Source organism: Peromyscus maniculatus, chromosome 1 (assembly GCF_049852395.1).
Source record: "Peromyscus maniculatus bairdii isolate BWxNUB_F1_BW_parent chromosome 1, HU_Pman_BW_mat_3.1, whole genome shotgun sequence".
NCBI classification, from domain to species: domain Eukaryota; kingdom Metazoa; phylum Chordata; class Mammalia; order Rodentia; family Cricetidae; genus Peromyscus; species Peromyscus maniculatus.
The window spans coordinates 23,995,864-24,014,460 of record NC_134852.1 but is presented as its reverse complement, the minus strand read 5'-3'; positions in this window follow the sequence as shown (position 1 = coordinate 24,014,460).

The following is an 18,597-nucleotide window of genomic DNA, read 5'->3' as shown; positions in this document are numbered from 1 at the left end:
TCTTCTGTTTTTTTTTCCCAATCTTTCAGTTGAATGAACTCATTGCAGATGTATTATCAGTTGTGGTTGGTCACCTTACATTCAGTTATTCTCTGGATTTTGACCAGTTGTGAGACTTTGTAATAGTCTTTATATGTTGCAAAAAGAAGCTTCTTTGATGAGGGTGGGAATTATATATATCTATGTTTAAGAGATAGGTATTAAGAAAACAGCTAGAAAGAATACTGGATCTCTGTGGTTCTAGGCCCAAGTGGTTGTCTAGGTGTACAGTGCCAGACATGGCTTCCCACTTGTTGAGTGTGCCTTAAGTTCAATTAGACAACCTTTGAAACCCCAAAGATGAAAGCTCCACTATTGCATCTTCATGGATATCTTTCCAGTCAAGTTATTGTTGTGGTTCACAGATATCACACCTGGAGAAGCCGAGTGATTGCTCTTCTCCCTCTGCAGCTTTTCACTTTATGAAAGCCACTTTTCATATAAGAGGTTCCAGTTCAATTTCAGTTCAATTAATTCGAATTCTGTGTCTAAAGTGTAGTGTGACTTTGGCAACAGAGTTGTAATCTAAGTTCTGTGTGCCAATCAATCAAGGGCAATAAGACTTGGTATTGTTTTGAAGGTCACTTGGAGTACCCTGAACAACTAGAGAGGGAGTTTCTCATGCATGGTGCTGGAGTTTTCCCTTACAGTCCATGGCACTTTGAGAGAGTATTATCATTATAAATTTTATAACATCTTTAAAATACATGTTAATACATGCATATTGTATATGACTTTAGATAAATATGAGATAATAAACTTCCCTGTGTCTCTCCAAACATCCTTCGTAGTATTTATCTCTCTTTCCTCTCTGTCACTCTGTATTCTCTCTGTACCCATATCTGTTCAAGTCCCCGAATTTCTTCTATTTCTCCCTTTGTAGCACCTGCATGCTATTCCAGTATCTCGAGCTTTTTCATTAATTGCTCCAGTTTTTCTTTCTTAGTTCTGTAGTTATTCCAGGTTATGAAAGCATATCCACTAATGTGTAGACAGGAAGCACAAAGAAGGAGGAACATTTAGCATTTGTTTTTCATGTCTGGGTTACTTCTCTCATTATAATACTTTTTAGATTCACCCAGTTATCTGAAAATTTTCATGACTTCATTTTTCTCCGCAGCTGAGTAGAATTGTATGTATGTATCATATTTTCATTTGTCATTCTTTTGTTGAAGGATTGGCCTCATTATCAGTATTAGTTATGGATTTGATCTGATGGAGTTGGATTTAAATTCAATTAAAAGTTGTTGACATCTCCCAGAAAGTTTGTGCCATTATTGCACCAGTATATCTTGAAGATAGCTCACTTTTGTAGATGTATCATAGTGATGATTGATTTTCTTCTCTTGCAGTGTGCACAGTACCTTCCAGGACTATTAATCAAAATTATCCTCAATGATGCTTCCTGTTGTATACCAGATCCTTTTCTCTATATTCAATGATATAAATTAAGTTCTATCTTCAGGAATAAAGCCTTACTATCAGGTTGTGGAAGGTAATCAATAACACTGGCAATAGCCTATGCTGTTTGGGGGCAGGTGGACTGTGGGAACCCTTTGACCAACAACTGAAAAGATGTAACTAATTCCTGTTACTTGAAGTTTTACTTGGTAGTATATGATTTCTGTAGGGAAAAAAGGCTGGCTTAGGAAAAGAACCCTGACCATGGAGACCAGAAGTAGGGAAAGATGTCTCAGATCAGGGCAGAAAGCAACACAGTTTGGCTTAGTCAGATTTGAGCCATCTCTGCCACTGGCCAACTGACTTGTGAAACCAACCAATCACAGAGCAGGACAGTAGAACCTTGGGCCCCAACTCAACCCCTAGTTGACTACATCCCCAAGATATCCTGTGTAAACCACCCTGTCTAGTCCATTAAAAATGCTGTTCTCTTCACTCTGTTAGAGGTCGCTACTCTCCTGGACTCCTCCTTCCCAAATAAATCTCTTTCTCTAAAGATTTTTGGGTGTGAAGATCTTCATTCACTGACATAGAGAAGATCCTTGCTGAGAAGTCCATCAGTGGAGAAAACAAGGGAGAGTTGAAAGAGCAGTGCAAGGTGGAGCTTAATAGAAGATCTTTCCTGAGAGGTCTCTCAATGGACAGAGCAAGAGAGAGTTGAAAAGGTTGCACTATTCCCCAGAGCTGGAAAAGATTGCTACATTTATGCAGGGGTTTCCCCTTTTGCAGAGTGAAGCAAAATAAGCAACATCTTAGGCTGGAAAAGCAGAGTTCTGATAGGAAGCCCCCTTACGTGGGGGCTGAGCAAAGCTCAGCTATAGTGGTTCTTCAGGAGCAGAACAGAATTGATATATCCTGTGGGGAGACCATCCTGTATCACACCAGGTAGGTATACCATGATTTTCCAGAACAGTCATGATACCCTTCCTGGTGAAGCAGTTCTAGGCCTGACTTTCCAGAAAAGTCAGAAAAATTTTCCTTCCAGGGTTGGGCTTCTTCCTTGCAGTTCCAGCCATCAGAGATGCGCTAAACAGCTCCAGGTGTGCAGGACACCTTCAAGGCAGAGCTATTTTTCTGTGAAGCTTGAGGTGTCTGGAATACCTTGTCCTCCATGGCTGAAATGTCCCCTTGAAGTTCCAGCTGTCAGAGCTGTCCTAAGCAGCTCAAGGTGTTGCCTGACTCTCCAGGTAGTGAGGACACCTTTCCCCAGTGTTGTTCCAACAAATTTTCTTACATTGTTGGTGCTGAAACACAGGACCAAACCCACAATTGTGGCAACCAATTTACTTAAAATTTCTAGTTGGAGCATTATCTCCTCTATATAGCATAATGAAATTTAAATTATCTTATTTACTTTAGGGAGTTTCCACAATAGTAAGTTTCCACATGACTTTTCAATATGTCTTTATTATTAATTATAGTAAACAGTATGCATATATATCTGGTTATATAATAGATATAAAATTATATCTATGTAAGATTATATATATAATTTTAACTGCTTGTTGATAAAAATTTGATCTGGCTTATTATTTTGATATTATACAAGATTGTGGAAATAATGGAAACTAACAGTACAGAATAATTCCAGTAACAATAGAATATCATATTTTTTGTATCATGCTTTCTATTGGTGCACCCATCAGCTACCAAATCATGACAAGGAGACTCATAATTATTTATGAATGCTTGGCTTTACCTATGCCTGTGTCACTAGCTCTTATAATTTAAATTAACCTGTTTCTCTTATCTACATTTTGTCTCAGTATTTTTACCTTTCTTTCCTTCTGTATGTCCTACTTGACGTTCTTGTCTGTCTGTCTGGTCCTGGGTACCTGCCTCTCTTTCTTCCTTATTCTCTCCACTCTACTTTTCTTTCTAGACTCCTCCTCCTATTTATTCTCTCTTCCCACCACCCTACCTATGTCTCTCCTGCCTAGCTAATGGATGTTTGACTTTTGGTTGGACCAATGAGATGCCTTAGGGAGGCAAGGAGAACAAATAAACACATCTGTAGATATTTAAAAAATGCTGCATAAACAAATGTAACACACATTTACATAGATAAAGTAATATTCTGCAACATAAACAAATGTAACACATCTTCACATAGTTAAAGTAATATTCCACAAAACATTTTGAATCCATCTGATATACTAAATTTTGGTCATTAGAATGAAAATGGCCCCACAAATGAAGTGGCAATATTAGCAGATGTGGCTTTGTTTGAGTATGTGTGACTTTGTTGGAGGAAGTGTTTCACTTTGGAGTGGTCTCTGAGGACTCATATATGCTTAAGCCATTTCCAATGACTCAGTCCATTCCCTATTGCCTTTGGATCAAGTTACAAGGACTCTTAGCTTCAGCACCACATTTGCCTGTATGTTGCTCTGTTTCCCACCATGAAAATAATTACTCAACCTCTGAATTGTAAGTGAGCTACCCCATTAAATGTTTTCTAAGAGTTGCCATGGTCATGGTGTCTCTTCAAAGGAATAGAAAAACTAAGACACAAACCTTGTTTGTGATAGGAAATAAGAGATTAGATCTGTGAGATGTCAGGATTCCATAGATTTTGTGGAAAACCATATTTCTTATTTATAAGCAGACCATAAAATGGGAGAGTCACAATGTGGCTCAGTGGTTAGTGGTTAGGAGTACTTTTTGCACTTCCAGAGGACCCAGGTCCCTTTCTTGTCACCCATGTATTACTTTCATCCATTTGTAAGTGCAGTTCCAAGGAATCCAGTGATCTCTCCTGGCTTCAACAAATGCAAGGAATACATGAGGTTCACAGATCTTCATAAAAGTAAAACACTCAAACATCACAGAACATTAAACTTAAATCATATCCAAAAAGGGAATGCAATTAAAGTTGGACACAATTGCACTGTAAATTTCCTGGGGTAATTTAGTCATGTTCATATCATTAGATTTGCCCATCTGTGAAGAGAGCCTTGCGGGGTGGGAGGAGGGGGGCTCATCCCAGTTTATGTTGTCATTTTCAGGTGCTTTCCTTGGTTTCTTAAATCTTTGCTGTAATTGAATTTCACTTCCTTTTTATGGATTAGTCTAGCAAGAGCTATTGGGGTCCAGACCCAAATAACTCTCTCCCAGGGTCAGTGAAAGAATTGAACAACCAGCTGGGGATCTAATCTGAGGGAAATCAAAACAATCTATGCACACTGAGCTCTTCTAATCCATTTTCTTCATTGTCCTAAGTCTGCTCTACCTGTACAGACTCTTTCAGTGCTCATACTTCACTTCTCTCTTGCCTGATTCTCTGTATCCCTTTCTACAGTTCTCTCTTTGTTCTACCTTAGGGGTCCTTATGCATAGCTTGAGAACCACTGTTTTAGTTGAACCTTCCCTAGTCCTTTGGTGTCAAGTCTTACTCATCTTCCCTTCTTACCTCCTTTTCGACAACAAAGGCCTCAGAACTCTGTTTGTGGGTGTATGGCTATATCCAGCTTTCCATCCAGCATGTTCACCATGTGGCCCAGTTGGGGGCATTCAGTTATTCCTCTGAATTCTCCTTTGTCTTTCCAGATCTTGATCAATAATCATGGTGGTAAGTACAAAGGGGAGAACTCTCATGATGTTCCAGAGGAGCACCCATGATAGGTGGAAACTGAAAGTGTTTTCTAAGTCAGCCCATTTTCTTAATTGGTTAACTGATACTAGCGGCTGACTGAGAATTGGGCAGGAGTTACAAGTTCCTCAGAAATTTTTCTTTTTTCAGTTTAATTGGCTTAGATTTTGTGATCTATAGAATAATCATATAATTTTGTTTCTGTATTGAACCAATGTTTCCATATGTAGCCCAGTCTGATCCTCAGGTTCTGGGCCTTACTCCTCCTGCCTCTGAGTTCTGAGATTCCAGGTGTGTGCTAAATGTCTGGGTTACCATGAACTTTTCTTAGTACCTCACTTTTTTTTAAAGATATCTTTTAGTTACATTTATATATTTTTTTAAATCGAATGCTTTTTGAGTAAAATTTAATGTCTTCAATTTATCTATTTCTCATTTCGTACCTTCAAATCTTTAGAAAAGTCTGTGACTAGACATGTCCAATCACTGAGGATTCCTTTCAGTGGGCTCCAGAGATAGATCAGTGAGTCAGAATAATTTGTTTTACAAGGAAAGCCTGTTTCAATTCTCAGCTACCACCAGCTGGCTCACAATCATACTCGGATCCTGGGCATGCCTGGGTTGTACACACACATGTGCAGAGTTACCACATATGTGCGCACACACACACACACACACACAATGAGCAGATGGTTTGTTGATCTTGAAGGCTCAAATTTGCCATCTGTAAACTTGGTCCTGAACCTTAAATGCCTATTCCTGAAGTTCTAGGGGCTCTGAAACCCTCTTCTAGGCTTTGGGCACCCATCCACAGAAGGCAGACACAATCTGAGAAACATAAATAAAAATTAAAAAAAAAAACTTTCCAAAATAAAGCATTTAGCTTGGTGTTGGAGTACAGGCCTTTAATCTCAGGATTTTGGAGACTGAGGCAGGCTAATCTGTACTAGTTCCAGGCCAGTGTGGCCCATAGAGTGAGACTGTCTCAAAAACATCCGTAGAAATTTGTTACTTGTTTTTATATTCTATGTTAGTTAAAGAAAAAAGCATTTTCTTCAATCATTTAAAAAAGTGTTCACACCAGAATTTCTGTTAGTATTTATTTATTTACTTATTTCTTTTTTGATAGAGTCTTTTTCTCTGCAATATTCCTAGGTGTCTTGGAACTCCCTTTGTAGACCAGGCTGGCCTCGAACTCAGAGATCTGCCTGCCTCTGTCTCCTGAGTGCTGGGATTAATGCCTGTGCCACCCCTGCTTGCTTAGTAGTTCCTTTTGTTGCTTTAAATTGTTTATCTCAGAGATAGAACACAGGTCACCAGGCTCTGTGGCAAACTCCTTTCCCTGAAGTCCCACTTTCTTTGCCCCCTACCTTTTCTAATTTTATTATGACACAGTGTTTCACTGACTTTTCCAGACCTGATATTCAGGCTGTCTTCCTCACGCTGAGTGACTGGCATTACAGAATTGTAACCCAAGCCCTGGTTTATACGATTTGAGGGATATCCATATTGATTCTATAGTGGTCGTTCTCCCATCTGCAACAAGTAAGAATTCTTCTTTGCCCACATCTTCACCAGCATATGTTGCTATTCCTCTTATTTTTTATCTTGGCCCCTCTGACTAGGTAACCTTAAATCCCAATTTATATTTCCCATTTATCTGATGTGTGAAGATGTTAAAATCTTCCTCTTCCTTGCTTTTCTTATTAATATTATTTTTTTATTATTTCTCTGAGACAAAGTCTCTGTCTAGAGTCATGGCTGACCTTGATCCTACTCTGTTGACTATGCCAGGCTGGAACTCACAGATTTCTTCCTGCCTTTGCCTTCCAATGTTGTGATTAAAGTTATCTCCCATGACAGGTAGCCTTTTTTACATTATTTAAAAGTGTCTCTCTTTTGAGAAATTTCAATTTAGTTTTATACTCCATTTTTAAATTTGGTAACTTGCTTTCTTTCTTTTTAATTACTAAGTTTTTTGAGAACATGTTTCTCTAGTAGACCTAGCTATTCCAAAACTGTTTAGAAAGAGCAGGATATCCTGGAACGTACAGAGATCCACCTGCAATTTCTTTCCTAGTACTTGGATTAAAGATGTGTGACCCCATGATTTGTTGGCTAGCTTGTTCTTGTAGTACATTTAAAAAATTGTTTGTGTATTCTACGTCTTACTCATCTGTCAGAACTTGTAGTATAGGAAAACTTTTGATATAGAGACAGAACACACTCATGTCTACTCACTCCTCAAATGGAACCCATGACAGAACAAAGTATAGATATCACCAAAGTCCAACTGTAGCTCAGCATGGTGCTACACATGTTTAATCCCAACCTTGACTGGCAGAGGCAGGAGAATCTCTGTGAGTTGAAACCCAACCTGGGCTACTGATCGAGTTCTAGTATAGCCAGCATTACACAGAGAAACCCTATCTCTAGAAACATGAAAAAAGAAAAAAGAAATGAAAAGAAGAAAAAAAGTAGTATCATTTAGTGAACCATGAGTTTTCTTGGGTTCTTTATAGGTTTTTAGACACTGGGTATTACAAACATATTCTAGTTCAGGCCACATGGACAAGTCAGCAGTTAATGGTTTAATGGACTCCACTAGGTGTCTGTGTGTGTCTTACTTATTTTCATTTTTATTTACTTCTGTATTCATTTTTATTAAAGATGATAATCCTGATGTTTGGTGAGTTTGATGTGGGTAAGAGCAGGGGAGAGGAAGGAGAGAAAGGAATGTGATTTCATATATGTTCACATCTATACATTTGACATCTCAGAAGGTCTTTCTGTGTAGCTATAGCTGTCCTGGGAAGTGTTATGTAGACCAGACTAGACAACTCACAGGGATCCACCTTCCTCTGCCTCCTGAGTCCTGGGGTTAAAGGTAGATCATATGCCAAGGTAATTAAAATACGTTTAATACACTTTTCTCCTAAAAAGCCAGCAATTAGTTCAGATTCCACCAACATGGCTCACCTGGAAAAAGTATTTGCCAAAAAGGGATTCCTGATACTTGTCCGCTGACCTCCCCATGTGACTCCACAACCTTCACACTACATAAAATGTAATTTTTAAAACTCATTTAAAGACTTAAAAATAAATCTTCTTGGAATGAGTGCGTCATTGTGTCTTAGGTGCTGGCATAGGGGCAAAGCTGAGATTGAAAGGTCCATTTCAAGCCACCTAAGACATTCCATTTCATTTGCCTCTTGCCATGTCTTCCTCACAAAATTTAATCATACCTTCTATTCTCTCCTCCTGCCTTTCCTGGTCTTCTAAAGACTGGAGATTGAATCAGGGTCCTAAAATATAGTAAACATGAAAAAGGCATCGGTCACATTCACGTAAATTTCTTATATTCATCCCATTTTTTTCCAAATGAAAAGTTCAAGCCATATATGCCTGGTTTGCCTTAAAGTCACTCTGTAGCCCAGGATGTCCTTGAAAGGCCAGTTCTCCTGGTGCAGCTTCCAAAGTAGCTTGGATTACAGGTCTATGCTCCGAGATTTTGCTCTTATGTAGCCCTTGATAACACTAAGGGTGTGGAATTTTTCTTCTCATTTGAAAACCTAGAGACTCAAGGAGAAATTGTGTCTGTCGTTGTTTGATGGATTTTTCCTTATTGCAACAGAATCTTTGTAGCCCAGGCAGGATTTGAATTAACGATGTATTTAGTCTAGGCTGGTCTACACCTCCTGGTCTTTCTTTCTCCATCTCCAATACAAACATACTTGTTTTCCCATCAGGGCCTGTAGAAGCAATAAATGATCCTCACCTCCAATACTTTTCCAAGATCTGGTGTTATGGTAAAGGATGCCAAACAGGGCAACATTGGAGCACAAATTCATTCTGGAAGTTAGAACCAAGATGGCATGGCCAATATTCAGTTAGTTTCCATTTTTCCATACAATTAAACTTCACAGGGTCCTGGTTATCCACACCTTTAATGCTAGCTTTCAGGAGCACAAAAATTAATATATAAGGTTGAGGCCATTCTGGTCAACATTGGGAATGATAGAACACACTAGGCTAATAGAAAGACCCTGACATAAAAAAATAGATTAATTCAGTAAGATTAGGTTTCCTGGAGTGGGTCTCATACTGAGGGGCATAAAAAGGGTGGGTGTGAGTAATGGGTTAGAGAGCCTGCATGGTAGGAGGAGCCAAAACATGGCTGAAGCTTTTTGAAATTTCAACTTGGAGAAGGTATTTAAGCACTGGCTCCTGGAATAGTGTTCAAACACTGAGAGGGACCTGAGCAAGTTGCAGCAACCTACTGATTTCCTGGTGAGGTGAGGCCTCAAGGTAGGTTGGGGGAGTACCTTGATGGGGGAGAGGGAGGTATTGGAGCTCCCTTGGTAGCACTGTGGAGCTGGTATGTGTGTTTTGAGCTGGTATGAAGTTCACCACAAGCCTACAACAGTTGATGGCAAAGAATTAGTGTAGGAGTTAGTGACTGTGGGGCTTCTCTGATCTCTGTTTTTAGTTCCAGGTTCTATAATGCAAGAAGACTTTACAATGGGGTCAAATTCTCCTGTAATCACCAGATCTCAGGTCCTTCAAGAATTCCCCCTTGCAGCCTGGAATGAGTGGATGCCCCATTGTACTTCCAAGCAACAAATCCTGTAATTCTCCAGTGATCGCAGATACCCAAGGTTCCACATGTACCTCAGGTCCACCATGTGTACAAGATCTCCTAGTGTCTCAAGACCCTCCAAGGTCACAAGATTCACCCAGTGAAGCAGGGAAGCAGCAGAGGAAACATAGTGTTCACCCAGGAACAAAAGCTTGCCTTCCAGGTACATTTTGAAAAGTCAATTTACCTGAGCCAGGAGCAATGCATGGCACTTGCAGAAAGGTTTTGCTTGAATGAGTACACCATCAAGGTATGTCCCCCTCATGTCTCCCTCTCTTCTATTCAGATAGCCTGTCAACCAGCAGCCACCCCCACATCCCTGACTCCTCTACTTCTAGTGGCCCTGAATTATTGGGATTACTTGGCCCAGCAGTTTGTATTAGGGTATGATGCTGTATCCCAGGTTGCAGTTAAATGTCCCTTAGCCTTTAGTGCAGACTAATGATGTGATGCAGAGAGATAATGATCCTCCAAAGTGTCTTAGTGGACTAGAAATCATGGCTCCCCTGCAAACTCCTAGATTCTGCTAGGATCTCCCTTAGTCTGTGTGTTTCAGGTGCAGCTAAACCTGACTTCCTCCTTCTTGTGTCTATAAACCTGAGAGATCTATAATAGGTGCTGAGTATAGACCAATATTCAGGCTTTTCATCCAGCATCTTCATATTTGGAACCTAAATTGGCAACCTGGCCTCTCCTGATCTCCTCTCTCCTTTTTCTCTCCAGATCTGGTCCAAGAACAGAGGAGCTTGAGAGAAACAGAAGGTAGCTCAGGAAGTTCCTGGGAAGCCTGGCTGTGGCTCTCATGATAGGCAGATCTGCTGAGAAGGTTCTGTCCCTCTTGTCACATCTGCCCATGCAGATTCCTTGTACCAGAGATTTTAGCTTCAAAAACATCCATCCTTATAAGCAAACTGAGTCTCCAAATGTCTGAAAGTCACATAATTCCTCTAGGAATGCTAATGCAATCAGGTCTCCAATGGCACTCAGATCCTGAATGGATCCTAGGTCCCCATGTGTCTCCAGGACCTTCAATGAAACCACATCTCCCAATGCATCCAGGTAGTTCAACACTGGGAACACAATCAGTGCACCTTGGTCACCAGATGCCCTCAAGTTCCTCAGTGAGGTCTGCTTGGGGATGTTCCCTAGGCCTTATGGTGCCTTCAGTTAAATATGATGTCCAGCAAAGTCACCCTGAAGCTCCAAGGAAGCAATGGAAGGATCACACTGTGCATGGCAAGGAAAAAAATATCCTCCTCCAAGAACAATATGATCAGTGCATTTACCCAAGCTTTAAGCAATGCCTGAAGCTGGCCGTAATGATTGGTGTGTCCCAGTATGAGATCAAGGTCTGTCTCTCTCTCGTCCCTCTCTCTTGAAGCCAGAATAGCCATGGCACCTGCACATTTATCAGAATCCCACACTCACGATCCATGATTCTAAAATACTTCTGGCACCTTGCGACTGTTGTGGGAGGTGGAACTATGTGCATCCATGGCTGAATCTGATTTATAATGCTTAAATTGGACATACTGCTTTGGAGACATATTATCACCTTGGCAGGGTTTCAAGGATGCAGACATAAGAGACCCTTGTAAAGCCCCAGACATTCTAGCTGTAGATTACATCGTCCTTTTGTGTCAGATCATAAACAATCCTAACTTCCTAATCCCTTTTAGAGCCACATACATCTGTGTTTATGTCAGCAGTTGCTAGAAACGATTTCCATCCAGCATGTTGAACTGGACATACAAGTCATCCTCTGATTTTTTTTTCTAATTTTTGAAGGTAGGAAGCATTTATTCTTATTATGCTCACATTATTATATAAACTATTTTAAAAGCAATTGAAACATTAGAGGGGATAAAACTCGAAAAATTGCTGTAATCAGAGCACTTGTTACACTGCAGTTGCTTCCTTATTTAATGCTTAAACTAGTTCTGTATCTCACTGCCTCTTTTGATGTGATGTCTTTTTTATTTTTCTTTGTTAATAAACTTTCTACTCACTCTTCATGCTATCCACAGACCCCACTACTCCCTCCTCCCACCCCAGCCCTTTTTCCCAAGCCACCCCACATCCTCACATTCCCCAAATCAAGGTCTCCTATGCGGAGTCAGCAGAACCAGCACACTGAGCCTAAGCAGGTCCAAGGCCCTTCCCAATGCACCAAGGCTGTGCAAGGTCTCACACCACAGACACCAGATTCCCAGAAGCCTGCCCATGCACCAGGGACAGATCCAGATCCCCCTGCCTGGGTGCCCCCAAACAGTTTAAGCCAAACAACCATCTTCCATGTCCATGGGTCATAGTCCAGTCCCATGGGGGCTCCACAGCCACCAGTCCACATTCATGGGTTTCCATTAGTTTGGTCCATCATCTCTACACATCCTCCCATCATGATTTCAACATCCCTCGCCTGCAGTATCTCTTCTGTCTCTTGTCAATTGGATTCCCAGAACTCAACCTGGTGCCTGGTTGTGGATCTTTGTATCTCCCTCCATCTGTCACTGGACAAAGTATGATGACAGCTAGGTTATTTGCTAGGCTGGTCATCAGAGTAGACCGGTCCAGGCACCCTCTGGACCACTGCCAGCAGACCAAGGTGGGGTTAACCTTGTGGATCTCTGAGATCCTCTCCAGTACCCTGCCTCTTTCTATTCCCATGATGTCCTCATCTATCATGGTATCATCCTCCCTGCCCTCCCACTCTGTCCCTGTTCCAGCTTGACCCTCCCATTTTTCTATGTTCTTATTCCCCACTCCTTGCCCTCAGCCACCCCTCTACACCCAGTCCACTCATGTAGATCTCATCAATTTCTCCTTCACAGGTCATTCATGTGTCCCTCCTAGGGTCTTTTCCTCTTAGCTAGCCTCTCTGGAGTTGTGGGTTGCAGTCTGGCTATCCCTTCCCTCACATCTAGTATCCACTTATGAGTGAATACATACCTCGTTTGTCCTTTTGCGTCTGGATTACCTCATTCAAGATATTTTCTAGATCCACCCATTTGCCTGCAAAGTTCATGATATCATTGTTTTTTACTGCTGAATAGTACTCCATTGTGTATATGTGTCATATTTTCTTTACCCATTCTTCAGTTGAGAGGCATCTAGGTTATTTCCAGGTTCTTGCTACTATGAATAATGCTGATATGAACATAGTTGAGCATGTGTCCATGTGGTGAGATTTAGCATTCCTTGAGTATATGTCCAAGAATGATATGACTGGGTCTTGAGGAAGACTTATTCCAAATTTTCTGAGAAACCACCATACTGATTTCCAGAGTGGCTGTAAAAGTTTGCATTCCCACCAACAGTTGAGGAGTATTCCTCTTGCTCCACATTCTCTCCAACATAAGCTGTCTTCAGTGTTTCTGATCTTAGCCATTCTGGCAGGTGTAAGGTTGTATCTCAGAGTTGTTTTGATTTGCATTTCCCTGATGATTAGGGATGTTGAGCAATTCCTTCAATGTCTTTCAGCCACTTGAGATTCCTTTTTTAGTTTTAAAACTCTAAACCTCTGAAATCTCAGTTTAACCATGTACTTTTAGCTGAATTTGCAAGTCATACAGAGTGTATAAGATCAATGTCCAAGACTAATTATAGTGTCAGGCTTTTATTTATTTATTTTGATTATTAAGGGAACATATAGAGAAGTATAAATAGAAAAACCTGATATATATGTTGTTGTCTAGTTAACAAACTACAGTCACCTTAGCCATCAATTTCAGAGATCTGAGAAGGATTAATCAGGATGATAGAGTCGAGTTTGTAGCTTTACCTAGACAGATTTCTTGGCCTCCTATGTAGTACATGCCTCCTGAGGGCTAGGACTAAAGGTGTTTGCCACCACCACCCACCTGAAGGTATAATCTTTTGTGTTTGGATGGAATGTCCTATAGTTGTATGTTAATCCCATTTGAGTCATAACATATGTGAGTTCCCTTATTTCTGTGTTAAGTGTCAGTCTGACAGACCTACCCACTGGTGAGATTGGGGTGTTGAAGTCTCCCACTATTAGTGTGTAAGGTTTGATGTGTGATTAAAGCTTGTGTGATATTATTTACAAATGTGGGGGGTACACTTTTATTTGGGGCATAAACTGAGACTTCATCTTAATATATTTTTCCTGTAATGAATATGAAGTGTCCTATTAATTTCTTTTGATTAATTTTAGTTTGATGTCTATTTTGTTAGACACTAGGATAGCTGCACAACTTATTCTTAAGTCCATTTGATTGGAAAAGTCTTTTCCCAGCCTTTTACTCTGGGGCAGTGTCTGTCTTTGAAGTTGAGCTGTATTTCCTGTTTGTAGCAGAAGAATAGTTCCTGTTTTTCCTAAGCCCTTTGTTTGCCTGTGTCTATTTATAGGTGAATGAGTCCATTGATATTAAGGGATATTAATGACCAGTGATTGTTTATTCTTGTTATTTTTTGGTGGTAGTGTGTTTGTATTTCCCTTTGTAGGGATTTGCACCTGTGGGGTTATATATTGAGTATGCTTTCATGATTGCATCTAACTGTCTTAGGTTGGAGTTTTCCTTCTAGGTCTTTCTGTAGGGCTGGATTGTTGATAGGTATTATTTAAATCTTGTTTTGTCTTGGAATAGCTTGTGTACTCTGTCTATGGTGATTGGAAGTTTTGCTGGGTATAGTAGTCTGGGCTGGCATCTATGGTCTCTTTATTTCTGCATAACATCTGTCCAGGATGTTTTGGCTTTCAATGTCTCCTTTGAGAAGTCACCTGTTTCTTCTGATGGGTATGCCTTTTTAAGCCACTTGGCCTTTTAACTTTGCTGCTCTTAATGTTATTTCCTTATTCTGTGTGTATAGTGACTTGATAATTATACGGCAAGAGGACTTTTTGTGGTGTCTAATCTATTTATTGTTTTGTAAGCTTCTTGTACCTTCATAGGCATTTCCTTCTTTAAGTTGGGGAACTTTTCGTCTATGATTTTGTTGAATATATTTTCTGTGCCTTTGAGTTGGTATTCTTCTCCTTCTTCTATCCCTATTATTCTTAGGTTTGGCCCTTTCATGGTATCTCAGATTTCCTGGACATTTTGTTTAATGATTTTTTTGGCTTTAGTGTTTTCTTTGATGACTATTTCCTCTATCATATGCTCCATGGCAGAGATTCTCTCCCCTATCTGTTGTATTCTGTTGGTTTTACTTACATCTATAGTTCCTGTTCATTTACTCAGATTTTCCATTTCCAACATTCCCCCATTGCTACAATTTCAATTTTAAGGTCTTGAACTGTTTTCTTCACCTGTTTTATTGCTTTTTTTGTTTTCTTGGCTTTCTTGGAGGGATTTATTTATTTCTTTCAAATTTTTGTTTGTTTTTTCCTCAATTTTTATAATGGAATTTTTCATTTCCTCTTTAAAGGTGTATATCATCTTCTTAAAGTTATTTTTAAGGTTGCTTTCTTCTGCTTCTTCTTCATTATGACATTCAGGTTTTGCTGTTGTAGAACCTCTAGGTTCTTCTGGTGCCATATTGCTCATTATGTTGTATTTTTGTACTGGTGTCTGTGCTTTTCCCCCTCCAATATATGCAAGAGGTGTATGTGTCTGAGGGAACTGTTCTTGGTCCAATCTGTGCTTGCTGTGTCTGTGTTTCAGGGAGCCACTCTTAGTCCCATTGGACACTCTTGCACCAATTGGAGATAATAGATTCTGTGTCTTAGGGAGCTGCAGAGGTCATGGCAGAATGAGTGAGTTTTAGGGAGGGAGTAAGTCTTGTATATTCTAGGGTCTGATGGGTGTGTTGATGATGACACCTGCCTGCAGGACTCTTCCCTGCTGGCCTGCAACTGTTGCAGTGATGGGGAGGGACATGAGTTATGCCCCAGGGCCTAGGTTCTAGAGACAGAATACTCTGGGTGGGAGAAGAGTCACTCACCTCTTTGTTCCATCAGAGCAGACAGATTCTGTTTCTCTGGAAGGCACTGAGATCACAGGGAGATAGGTAGGTTTGGGAGAGGGAGTGGATCTTGGAGATTGCAGGGTCCAATGGGAGTGTTACTTGGGATTCCTGCCCACTGCAGATTTCCCTGCTGGCCTGCAACCAGGGCAGCCATCACTTGTATATTTTCAAGGATATTGGCTAACCTTTGGTGAGCTCTTCCCTGAGGAAGACTATTCCTTCTGCTCTCAGTATTCCTTATTTGCTATAGTTCTTTGTGTAGGGTTGAGGTCTCTTGAGCTTTCCCTTGTGTATGTTTTCTCTGTGTTCACCTCATATTTAGGCAGCTGTGTTGGTGAGACTTTGAAATTCCCAAAAGTACACCAAGATCAGATAATAAAAGGGATAGTCTGCAGATAATATTCACTGGTTGAGAAAACTGGCTGCTCTTCCAGAGGTCCTGGGTTCAGTTAGCATGCGTATGATGTCTCACAATCATTCAGTTCCAGGGACTGAATGTTCTCTTCTGTCATTGGTGGACTCCAGGCACACAAATTGCACTCAGTCAGACATGCAGGCAAAACAGTTATACACATGAAGTAAAAAAATCTTGAAAAAATAATACTCCTGTATAAGACACAGGTTGGATTCCCAGATCCAGTATGGTGGCTCAAAACCATGGGTAATTCAAGTTACACATGATCCACAGGTCTGATGCTCTCTTCTAGTTTTTAAGTGCACTAGCTACACAATATATGCCCACATTATTATTCATTTTTAATGATTATTTATCATTAAACACTTCATTTAACCTCAGCTGGATTTATTTTTTTTCTTATTTGTTATGTGTGTGTGGTATTGGATAAGTCCACAGAAGTGCAGGAGTCCTCCAAGGTGATGAAGGTGTTGGATTGTAGGGATGGAGAGTTACAGGAGGTTGATAACTACCTGACAAGGGAACTAGAAAAAAGAACTTGTGTTCTTTGTAGTCCCTGATGACTGGTTATTCTTGTCATTTTGTGGTCCAGGAGTTTCGATAGAAAAACAAACCTACTCATCTGCCTGAGCAGAAGGGAAGCTTTAGGCATTCATAGCTGTTGTGATGCTAATAGCCACTAGGAGTCAGCAACACACCCACATCCCAGCCCCAGTGTGCAACCCAAACATGGGTGCTTGGTCTTGTGATTCCTAATTACCACCTAGGTTTTCCACATGGCATCAGATGTGGGAAAATAAGGGAAACCCCACTTTTAAGTGAGAGAAAAATAGGGAAAAGCTGCAGAGAATTTGCAATTTGAGCTAAATCAGAAAACACGAATTTGGTGATGGTTTATAAAGATTGACATAGGTGGGGTTAGTTTGGCAGCCTAAACTAAACTTATAGCAGGTGCTGTCTTTGTTTTTTTTTCTCTTAGCTTTCTAGCTGCAAGAGATTGAACCAAGGTCTCATTAATGCTATGCTAGTGGAAAATGGCTAAGACATGCCACCAATCCCTCACCTGTAGAATCCAGGCAGTGTGCTGCCACTAAGCCATGTCCCCAGTTCTTCACTTGAACAACTCTAGATCTGTGTTCAACTGCTGAGCCACAACCCCTCAGCCACTCATGAGTAGATTCTAGGCAAGTGTTTTAATCCACTAATCATAACATGCACATTTATTTATTAGTTTTGGATCATTTTTATTAAAATTCTTTTAGTATTTGAAAGAAAATTACATCACTTCCTTTTCTCTTTCCTCTGTTTAAACCCTCTCATGTGTTCTACCTTGCCGTCTTTCAAATTCATGGCCTCTTTTATTTTCATTGTTCATATGAATATATTATTCCTAATATATAAGTATAACCTACTCAGGCTGTACAATTTTTTTGTCTTTATATGTTTTTAAAGATTTACCATTTTGTATTAGTTAACCAACTGTTCTCTTCTCCTGGGGAAAACTGGTTTTTCAATTCTCAGAATTCTTTAGTTGCCTGGATTTCTTCATCTATGATTGAGGGCTCTTGAGATTTCCACTCTACACACTATCATTTCCACTGGTGTTGTTCCAATCTGTTAGCCTGAAGCCATATGTAGCAAATGTAGCAGTAAGTCTTTGGGGTCGAGATCTGTTACAACAGTGGAATACCCAGATTAAAATTCTTACTCTTTCAGAAAAGGAATACAGATGAATGCTTGTTTCCACCAATAATATCATGGCATGCTTTAAAAATCAGTCACCAAGCATTTAGGCTGTACACAAACAGAGCACCATTGCTGATGAACTCTCAGAAGTACCAACTGCCTTACCTTTAAAATGGCTAACTAATAAACCTGTCTGGGTTGGACAATGGCCTTTGACAAAAGAGAAGCTACAAGCTTTAGAACAGCTGGGAGAGATTAATGTGCTCAACACATTGAAGAATCTATCAGCCATTGGAATTATCCTGTATTTGTTATTAAAAAAAAAGTCTGGTAATTGGAGAATGCTGACAGATCTGAGAGCTATTAATAAAGTAATTCAGCCAATGGGCTCCCTACAAACTGGGATGCCTTTGCCCTCTCTGCTACCCAAAGAATGGCCTATATAGTTATTGACTTAAAAGACTGTTTCTTTACCATACTCTTAAAAGAAAATGATAGAAAAAATCTTGCCTTCACAGTACCTAATTATAACAATTCTCAGCCAGTCAAGAGATATCAATGGAAGGTCCTCCCACAGAGAATGTTAAACAGCCCTACCTTGTGCCAATACTTTGTGAAAAAATCATTGGAAATAATTCATGTAAAGTTTCTACAATCCATAATTTATTAATATATGGATGATATTCTATTTGCTGATCTAAAGTTAGACACATTAGAAAGCATGTTTGAAGAAGTAAAAAAATTTTTGCCTCATTGGGGACTGCAAATTGCTCCTGAAAAATACAGAGAGGAGATTCTATTAATTACTTAGGACATAAGATAGAGCTACAAAAA